Source organism: Tenrec ecaudatus, chromosome 9 (assembly GCF_050624435.1).
Source record: "Tenrec ecaudatus isolate mTenEca1 chromosome 9, mTenEca1.hap1, whole genome shotgun sequence".
Classification (NCBI taxonomy): domain Eukaryota; kingdom Metazoa; phylum Chordata; class Mammalia; order Afrosoricida; family Tenrecidae; genus Tenrec; species Tenrec ecaudatus.
In genome coordinates this window covers 96,091,291-96,099,641 of record NC_134538.1, presented here as the reverse complement: position 1 = coordinate 96,099,641, position 8,351 = coordinate 96,091,291, and the positions used below count along the sequence as shown (strand labels likewise).

Here is an 8,351-nt window from a genome sequence, read left to right as displayed (position 1 = left end):
CATTATAACAGTCTCCCTTTTATGAAAAATATTTTGTTTTGTTTTAATCATTTTATTGGGGGCTCATACAACTCTTATCACAATCCATACATACATCAATTGTATAAAACACTTTTCTATATTCATTACCCTCATCAGTCTCAAAACATTTGCTCTCCACATAAGTCCCTGGTTTTAGTGCCTCATTTCCCCTGCCCTCCCCGCTCCCCCTCCCTCATGAACCCTTGATAATTTATAAATTATTATTTTGTCATATCTTACACTGTCCAACAACTCCCTTCACCCACTTTTCTGTTGTCCATCCCCCAAGGAGGAGGTTATATGTAGATCCTTATAATCTGTTACCCCTCTCTACCCCACTCTCCCACCACCTTCCCGGTATTGCCACTCTCACCACTGGTCCTGAAGGTATCATCCATCCTGGATTCCCTGTGTTTCCATTTCCTATCTGTACCAGTGTACATCCTCTTGTCTAGCTAGATTTGTAAGGTAGAATTAGGATCATGATAGTGGGTGGGCCTGAAGCATTTAGCAACTAGAAAGTTGTATATTTCATCATTGCTACACTGCATCCTGACTGGTTCATCTCCTACCCGTGACCCTTCCATAAGAGGATGTCCAGTTGCTTACAGATGGGCTTTGGGTTCCCACTCCACAGTCCTCCCCCCATTCACAATGATATGATTTTGTGTTCTTTGATACCTGATACCTCATCCCTTAGACACCTCGTGATCACACAGGCTGGTGTGCTTCTTCCATGTGGGCTTTGTTGCTTCTGAGCTAGATGGCCGCTTGTTTACCTTCAAGCCTTTAAAACCCCAGAGGCTATATCTTTTGGTAGCCAGGCACCATCAGCTTTCTTCACATTTACTTATGCACCTGCTTTGTCTTCAGAGATGGTGTCAGGAAGGTGAGCATCATGAAATGCCAGTTTAATAGAACAAAGTGTTCTTGCATTGATGGAGTACTTGAGTGGAGGCCCAATGTCCATCTGCTATCTTAATAATACTAAACATAAATATATGCACATAATTCTATTTCCCTATCCTCATATATAAATATATTTACATATGTACATGCCTTTATTTAGACCTCTATAAATGCACTTTGCCTCCTAGCTCTTTCCTCTATTTTTACTTTATGAAAAGTATTTTTATCATGTATTAAAAAGAGTAAAGACCCACTTTAAGATGCCTTGATTTGCAAGAACTCAGAACACTTTGTTGGTAGATATCAAAGCTTTCAATCCAGTAAATTTTTAAAAATAATGTTCATGGCCTTTATTAACCAGTACAGTTACTTGTCTTCTGGTTTGTGGAAGCAGTGGGTCAGGCAGCACCTCCCGCAGTCATGTCTGTCAAGTGGCTGGCCATGAGAAGCCCAGCACCACACTGGTCTGAAGGGCACTCGCACCGAAGGCAGCCGATTGTGCCCTTTTCATCACTTTGCAGTATTTTAAGATGGCCATCTTAACCTTCTTTCTCTTATGCTCACTCTTCTTCAGATTGGTATAAGACTTCTGCCTTTTCTCAGCACCCCCACGATGTCTCAGCACAAGATGAAGCATGGGCTCCTTCTGAATGTTGTGGTCATACAAGGTACGTCCATCTGCCAGCTGCTTGCTAGCAGAGATCAGCCGCTGCTGATCGGGAGGAATTCCCTCCTCGTCCTGGATCTTCAACTTCACAGTCTCCATCATATCCGCGCATCCGACCTCGAGAGTGATGGTCTCCCCTGTAGGGGTCTTCACAAAGATCTGCATCCTGGTGGTGGCTCCACCGCAGATGGCTGACCAGAAAGGAGACCAGTAAACTTTTAAGACAGGATTATTTACAAGGCTCTGTGTTTGCTGTTATCAGAGTACGACCGAGTATGGAGATAAAAGTTGTCATCAGTCCCAACCTCAGAGGGGACAAGTTAGTGGATATGAATAAGTTGGCCCACCCAGTGCTTTCTCTTGGTCACCTTACCCTCCTCTCATCTTCCAAATCCATGTCAATATTAAGATGGAGAGTAGAGCTGGGATACGATAGCACTTAGGGACTGGAAGAATGGGATACAGGGCAAGGAAGATCGTGGAATTTCTAAAGACTATGTTCCAGGCATTTTACTGCAGATGGGTTAGAGGCACGCCGGCCCTTGCTTCACTGGCCGATGGATCCTGGGGTGGCTGGGCCTATCTGGCTGGGATCATCCTCAGGTTGCTGTGTTGCAGAACAAATATTTTTTTGTGAATATCAGGAGTGGAAAATGTGAGGAAGCTGACTAATTTAGGAAGATGATGAACAAAATAATTCTGTTTGCTAGTCACTATTATGAAAGCAAGTATAGGACATAATCCCAAACTTAGAATAGATTGGACTGTTATTTACATATTTTCTCCTTAGTCAACTCAATTTTTAGTATATGCTATTGCTGCATGCTGTTGAGTGTTTTGGGACTCACCGCGATTCATATGACAGAGTAGAACTAACTGCCCACGGGTTTTCTTGTTTTTTTTGGGTTTTTTTCTTGCTCTACGGAAGCAGGTGGCTTCTTCCTATGAAGTCCTCTTCCTATAGAGTCACCAGGTGGGTTCAATTGCCACTTTTTAAGTCAGCAGCCAACTGTGTAATCAGCATGCCACCAGGTACGCATGTCTGTGTATGCGTATATGTAGGTATATAGGTGCATATGTATATGTGTAAAATGGCTGTGCTCAGAAGCCAGTTATATATGAGGGGTTTCCCAAAGTTCATGGGGAAGTTCCATTCTTATTTTAACAATTTTAATTTTAAATTAGGTAGAAGTTTACATTTCAGACCACCAACTTTGTGTTTACTAGCGTAACCTAATAGTTTCCCCTTTGCCCCTCCTTGGTTTCTCTTCTCTCTCTTGTGGATCACTGGCTCCCATTTCACCCACTGAACACCCATCAACAGGCTAGTCCATTGCTTTCTCTTCCCTCCCTTCACCTCCCTCCCTTGGCAATCTTCACAGTCTAATACCTTGGTCTGAAAGTCTTTATTTTGTTCTGTTTTTGTTTTTCCCTTACATCAGTTCCATGGACTTTTTTAATCCCCCTTATACATACATGCATGCATACATATGTATGTGTGTGTTCTTTTAGGTGGTCTGGTGGTATAGTGGTACAGGTTGGCCTGCTACCCAGAGGCATGCAATTCAAAACCACCAGACACTCAGTGGAAGAGTGACAAGGTGTTGTACTCCCACATAGAGTAACAGCTCAGAAATTCATGTGGGCAGTCTCCTGTCCTACAGAGTCACCAGGAGTTGGCCTTAGCTCAATGGCTGGTGAATTGGGTTTTTATGTATAAATGATATATAATATATATACAGTATACTCCGGGGACCCAGGCCATGTGCCACAGAACACTGGGACATCAAACCTTGGATCTTCAAGGTGCACAACATGCTCCAAAGGCCATACCAGAGGGATGTGACATGGGGACCACGAGGTGAACTAGGCTCTACCTCAAGCACACCTATAACCTGAGGATTTAACACTGAAACTGCCTGGTGTGTGAAGAAGCAAAGGACAGCTGTACCAAGAGTAACGAGCTCTTGGTAAGCAGACTGACATTTACTTCTTACCTCAATGCCCTACTTGCTGTGTTAAGATACGCATTGTTCTGGCAGGCCTGAGTCTGACCCTGTCAGTGAATATTATTGTAACCTTTGCCTGACCACCAACTCCCTTTGTGAAAAGAGGATCCACTCATGTAAGGACTTATTTTGTGTAATTCAGGACTCCATATATTGCGATTTGTAGTTAGCCTATACTTGTTCCATCTCCATTTCTCAAAAATGTTTTAAAATTAGCACCGTGGGCTAATCAATAACACTATAAAAGATGGTTCTTATGCTTCAGGAGGTGATCCATAAGATTCTCTACCATATAATAGGAAGGAGACCTCGAAGGTGAACCAGAGGCAGGTAAAAAACAGATTCAGGAATGCATTTTGGTCTCCCACTTAATCCTGGCTCCAATTGAAGAACAGTCACTCCTAAGACACTGCTAGATAACTCTCCCTCGTGACGGAAGCATGGAAGATACGGGGGCTGCAGGAAAGTGTGACTTAGACGGTGTCTGGCTATCAGATAGAACAGCATCTGAGGTCTTAAAGGCTTGTTTTCAAACAAGCAGCCATCTAATTGAGACATCAAATATGCACACATGGAAGAAGCACACCAACAGCCCTGATCCAAGGATTGTCAATTATAAAATCCAAATCTGAAGGAAGGAATGGTGTAGAGCTTCAATTGTGCGGTTCAGGTGTGCAGACGGCTATGGATGACAGAGGGAGCTCAAAATACACTTGCGGAAGCTACACAGGGAATAAGCCGCCGGTGGGAACAGCCTGGTTATCAGCATCAGAGAGTAGATTAAAATGATAAATCTGATTTGAATGCTTAAACTTTGTCATTAGACCTCCCTGTGGATTCCCTTTGTGCATGATGTGGTATTTCTATTTTCTTTGTGTTTCATATTGGGGTTTATCTCTAATGTATTTTGTCAATGTCAGTAGTGTTGTTGACTCTCTGTTACGTATTTTACTGTGTTTTTCTGTATAGGAAACCCAGCATGGGTGAATCTACAGAGGATACCTAGAATAAGGGTCCCTGTCCTGAAGGGAACAGCAGGGGTAGGGGGAGGGGAGAAGTGAAGCTGGTATCAAGAAGAGTAAAAGGGAAGGAAATGTTGTGAAACTTATTGTGGCAGCAATTGTACAGCACCGCTTGAAATGATTGGACTATGGAATAGTATGATGTCTGGGATAGGTCCCAGTAAAAGGTTTGAGATAAAGAAAAGATTATATATATGTATATAGAAAATTTTAATATATAATACATAAGCATGTAATAAATTATATCTATATTGCATGTATGTGTAAGTCTGGGTACTTTAGAGAAACAAATCCACAGAAACTCATGTATAAGAGAATTTTTATATAAAGTTAAGTACACATCAAGAAAACATCCCAAGCCAGTGCTGCCCAAGTCCACAAGTCCAACATTAACTCATTAACCCATACATGTCCAACACCAATCCACAAAGTCCTCCTCCATCTCACAAAACACACACAATGACATCTACTGTAGAAGGAAAGCTGAGTCAGTGAATGTGTAAGCATCTCAGCACTGGCCAGGGGTCTCCACATGGTTGCTCCAGCACCCAGGGCTGCATCAGGGTAGGTCCATGTGGCTTCTCCTTGGGGAGGTCTTGCAGGAAGTGAGCCTTGGCAGCTGAAACAGGGAACTGGCTAAGGCAACTGCACCCTGGTGCGACTACCACAAAGCAAGAGACCCGAGGGCTAGAAAGGTGAGGCTCACGGAGCCATTTATCTCTCCAGCCTTCAATTAACCTCACATGTGTTTATCGGCCAGGTTGACACAATAAACTAACTTACTCAATGTAGCACATTATACATATTATATGTATACAAGGGATATACAAAGCCTATTTAAAGTCTTTAAAGCCTTTTCTTTTGAAGCAACATGATTTTAAGTGCTAGTAATGTTGTTAACATCCTCTTCCACTCTCCTGTTGTTGTTGGGAGAGGTCAGACGCTTACAGACATCCTCCCCGAGGGCAGTTAGTCACCAGACTATATGGCAGGCCTCACTCCCAGCTACTGGGGACAATAAACTATTCCTCCCTGAGGCCTGCGACCAAGCGTTCTCACCCTACCAATAATGATCTCCATCAGTTGAGTCAGGGAACAGGCCAAACTGACTCTGTGACATCCAAAGTTAAGTTATCCGCCTATCTTATCACATGTATACCCCCAATCCCTCCCCTTACTGTTGCATGTATGTCCCTAGAGCACCCCCTCTCATTACTGTATTACCTATGACACAACCCCTCCCCGTGATGTATGTCCTCACCTGTAATTAGGGGGCTTGCACATCCCTGGAGAATATAAAAAGCCTGGGGTAACATTAAAACCAACTCTCTCTCCCTCCGTGTGGACCATCTAGCGGGGCAGAGGTGAGCATGCTACCATGAATCGTGTGTGACTCCATTTATTTCAATATTTCTCTTCTATCGCTCATGCTCTCTATAACTATACTATGATCTTTACTTATTATCGCTGTGCAATTGCGCCTACTGGACCCGTAATGATGTGTTAGGGGCTGGCTTCCCCTGACAAGTTGTAAAAGTGTCCAGTATTCAAGGACACTCGCTCTTAACCAATGAGTATATTTATTTAGTTCATCTATAGCTGTAGACAAAATACTGCCAGCAAGCTGCCACTTTGAATGGTTTTACAAACTACCTATTTAAAGGTTCGGACCACTTCCTCTGACAGGGTTCCAGAGGAGCTGCAAACATTCAGCCCAGCCAGTCGACTGCATCCAGAGTTCATTGAGATGCTGACTAGTGCAAATGACAGGTGTGCTCAGTAGGATTTATTTTCAAAGGTAAGCTTTGTGCTGAAAAGTTGAAACATTAGCACAGTGTAATGACCGTGTCTGTTTATCTTTATGAACATGATTTTATATTCCATGTCATGGGTACATGTAATTGTCTGATTACTTAGGCTAGATTTCTAACCCTGTCATGAGTTGTATCATCTTATAATTAAGTTAAAAATGATGACGCTCATGTAAGCCCACCTTTTGTAATTCAAACCCTTTGGTTTCAAATATCATTTTAATCAAGTATCTGAGAATTTATACTTGAAATCCCAAGTAAAGATGTGCAAATAAAATGTTACATCTTAAACTTATTCTAACCATTGGTGACAAAAGTGTATGGAAATCAACATCATACATTCTTTTTTCCCTAATGTAGCTATCACTCTATTGGTGAGCAGTTTGTCATTAACTTAAAGTTTAGAATTTGCATATGTCTGCATACAACATTCTAGTTGCAGTGCTCTTTCTTCCTGAAATATTCAGATGACTATGTTGTTAAGTCAAACATATTGTCACTGGAGTTCCAGTTCATACATGTATGGGTTTGTTTCAGACAAAACATGTTTTAAAATGTCTGCAAGCAGTGGATGGCTGCAGATGTCTTCTCAGTAATGTACTTGTCTTAGTCTCATTTAAAAACTCACTGCCATCGAGTCTTTCCGACTCATATCAAAGGACAGAATAGACTGCCCTGTAGGTTCCTGAGACTACAGACCGTTATGGGAGTAGAATAGCTCATCATTCTTCCTTGGAGTAGTTGGTGGTTTTGAGCTGCTGATCTTGTGATTAGCAGCTCAACCTGTAACCCACTAAGCCACCAGGGCTCCTGTAGTCTCATTAGTGTGACTTAAGAAAGAAAGTTCTATTGAAACTGTAGCTTCTAGGGGATATGCTGGTCCAATTAAATTCAAGGCAGTTATATTCAGGGCTCAAAGGATTAGCTAATAGATTATTTTTTGGAGTTCCAAAGGGGTTATCTTACTTGTTTTTTCCCAAGGACACAGCACAATTATGAGGACTGATTATAAAGAAAAAATTTTTAATCATTTTATTGGGGCCGCATGCAACTCTTATCACAATGGATACATCAGTTGGATCAGGCATGTTTGTTCATATGTTGCCCTCATTCTCTTCTAGACATTGACTTTCTATTGAGCTCTTGGTACCAGCTCTTTTTTTTCCTCCTCCCTCCCCGCACCACCCTCATAACCCAAGACATTTTTTAAAAATGAAAACTGCATATAAGTATGAATTTTAAAATTAGCATGTTAGATTGAACATGTACTACAGAGTTTTCTTCCTCACACACACAAAAAAGTATAGCTCTACTTAAAAACCAAGAAAAGGAGTTCAAAATGGACTTCAAGCTGAGGAACCTACAGAAGGGGGTAAAAAGCATGATAGGTTAGAAGCAGAGAGTATCCTGCAAGACAGCATCATCCTCACAGGTAAAAGCAAAAGGCTGCACGCCTGAAGGGATCCCAGTGGGGAGCAAGAGTGGGCCAAAGGACCCAAGCAGTGTGATTGCCTCTGGGTCAAACAATGGGAGCAAAAGTGGTGGGTAATGGGAAATGGAAGGCTTCGTTCTCTGACACTAGAAGTTCAGGACTGCCCAGGTCTGAGTAGCAAAGCCCATCAATCTGAACTAGCAGTTACTTCAGGAACACACCAGTGCACTGAAAAAAAGTTGGAGTCATTTTGGGTGGGTGGTTTTTTCAGATTTCAGGAAAGGACACATGTACTCACGTTGAAACAGTGAATCTCACTGGCATTAGGTGTGGTTTTAATTTTCCCCATTATTTCTAGTTTTTTGTTGATATTGTTTTCTTCAGTTAACTGGGGTAGAATGTATTTTTAAAATAAGTACACTCGGTACAAGTTAGAATTGCTGCACAGAAAGCTATTTGAGGTTCCTGGGGGAAAATACA

The 8,351-nt window shown here is 42.0% G+C and overlaps 1 pseudogene; it reads right to left on the bottom strand.

Moving 5' to 3' along the window:
• Positions 1-1,296: 1,296 nt before the first annotated feature.
• Positions 1,297-1,762, bottom strand: LOC142456455 (ubiquitin-ribosomal protein eS31 fusion protein-like; annotated as a pseudogene).
• Positions 1,763-8,351: the final 6,589 nt, after the last annotated feature.